Here is a 2500-nt window from a genome sequence, read left to right as displayed (position 1 = left end):
TATTTATTTATTATTATTTTTTAGATAATTATCATTCATTTAGTTTAATCCACTGTTTAGAGTGGATCATCAATTGATAAATAATTTGCAACATTAAAAAGTAAGTTTAAATTAAATTAAATTCATTAAGATAAAAAAAAATGCGTTTATATTTTACTTCACTTACCTGTCTGTTTTATTAAGACATCTACTTGTCTCCCTATCTTTCTGTCTTTCTATCTTTCTATCTCTCTTGTCTATATCTCTTCCTTCCTATCTATCTTTCTTCCTCTACATCTATCTTCATATCTCTCTATCTTATCCCTCTTTCTTCCTATCTCTCTATCTCTCTTTCTTTTTTATCTGATTCTCTTCTTATTCCTCTCTATTCCTATCTCCTCTTTCGATCTATGTTTCTCCATACCTCTTTATATTTACACACAGCATATAACTACTTCCTCTTCCTCCTCCTCCCCTTCCTCCTACATTTTCCCTTCTCCACTTCCTTCTTCCCCCTTATTTTCCTCTTTCTCCTACTTTTTCCCTTCTCCCTTTCCTCTTTATTTTCCTCTTCCTCCGCATTCACACCTCCCCTTCGTCTTTATCTTCTTCCTCTTAGTTTTTCTCCTCTCCACCTCCTCTTTCTCTTCTCCTCCCTCTTATCTTCCTCCTCCTCCTCTTTCCCATCTCATTACCTTCTACATTATCTGTCTCTTCCTTCGCTTTTTCTTCCCATCCCATTCCTCCTTCCTCTTCATTCTCTTTCCCTTCCTCCTTCCCATCCCACTCCTTCTTTTCCCCTTTCTCCTCCCTCTTTCCCTTCACTTTCCCCTCCTCCTTATCTTCCTCTTTCCCTTCTCCTTCCCTTCCTCCTTCCCCTCCCGCTCCCCCTTATCTTCCCCTTCTTCCTCCTCTCTCCCTTCCCCCCTTCCTCCTTCCCATCCCCTTCCCCCTTATCTTGTTCTTTCCCTTCTCCTTCCCTCCCTCTTCCTCCTCCCCCTCCCCCTATCTTCCCCTTCCTCCTCCCTTATTTCCCTTCTCCTTCCCTTCTTCCATCCTACCCACTCCACCTTATCTTCCCCTTCCTCCTCCCTCTTTCCCTTCCCCCTTCCCTCCTACATTCCTCCTTCACCTCTTATTGATGACCATTGTCCTTTCTTCTCAATATTCCTGAATTGAAGTTAAATGATCCAGTGAGTCATTTTAGCTCAAAGGTCCAAGCGACGAGAATTTTCCTTTCTCACGCTTTTCACCATATTTTGACAGCATGTATCTTGTGGATAGCCTGGCCCATTGCATGAGTGTAACATCCCATACCTTTGGAGATAATACCATAGGATTTATTACACACACACAAACACACACTCATACACGTATACACACAAGCAAACACACACACTCACACACTCATACACTCATACACAGAAGCAAACACACATACCCATATAAACACACAAGCAAACACTCAAACATATACACACAAGCTAACACACACATACACACAAGCAAATACACACATACACACAAGCAAACACATATACCCATATTAACACACAAGCAAACACACACACACTCACACACGTATACACACAGGTAGACACACAGATATACACACAAGAAAACATACACTCATAGACAGAAGCAAACACACATACCCATATAAACACACATATACACACAAGCTAACACACACACATACACACAAGCAAACACACACACATACACACAAGCAAACACACATACACACAAACAAACGCACACAAATACACACAAGCAAACATACATACACATATACACACAAGCAAACACACATACACAAAAGCAAACACACACACATACACACAAGCAAACATACATACACATATACACACAAGCAAACACACACATACATACACACAAGCAAACTCACATATACACAAACAAACACACATACACACAAGGAAACATACATACACAAATACACACAAGCAAACACACATACACAAAAGCAAACACACACACATACACAAAAGCAAACACACACATATACACACGAGCAAACATACATACACATATACACACAAGCAAACACACATACACATATACACACAAGCAAACACACATACCCATATTAACACACAAGCAAACACACACACAAAACGTGACAACCAGACATGCATGCACGCAGCTTCCCCAGAGATAAAGCGAGAGAGAGAGAGAGAGAGAGAGAGAGAGAGAGAGAGAGAGAGAGAGAGAGAGAGAGAGAGAGAGAGAGAGAGAGAGAGAGAGAGAGAGCACTCATTAAATCATTGTTGGTTCCTGCCACTTAACCAGTGTCAAAGACATAGATAAGAGAGTGTACGTATTTTAAGAAAATAAATGGAGATAAAAAGTTTCAGTCCTTCCTTAGCGTTTTCTGCATTTGATGCAGGAAGAGAAATGTATAGAAATATATAAATGTATAGAACAATCCAGTTGAATCTATTACAGTGTTACACTAAGTGCAAAGTACATGCTTCGTTATTATAACTATTACAGCTAC

At 39.8% G+C, this 2500-nt stretch overlaps 1 protein-coding gene across 1 annotated transcript in view; it reads left to right on the top strand.

Moving 5' to 3' along the window:
- The window catches only part of LOC122252103 (uncharacterized), a 20603-nt gene extending 18427 nt beyond the window's left edge, over positions 1–2176 (top strand). Inside the window, exon 15 of the mRNA XM_086535660.1 lies at positions 1–2176. This exon is cut by the window's left edge and continues 1164 nt beyond it. The gene's annotated coding sequence lies outside the window, so the exon portion shown is untranslated.
- Positions 2177–2500: the final 324 nt, after the last annotated feature.

The sequence above is a fragment of the Penaeus japonicus genome, unplaced genomic scaffold, assembly GCF_977035675.1.
Source record: "Penaeus japonicus unplaced genomic scaffold, GWHDUDI00000001_assembly GWHDUDI00001851, whole genome shotgun sequence".
NCBI lineage: Eukaryota > Metazoa > Arthropoda > Malacostraca > Decapoda > Penaeidae > Penaeus > Penaeus japonicus.
Note: the sequence above shows the minus strand (reverse complement) of the source record. Positions and strands in the feature narration are given on the sequence as shown.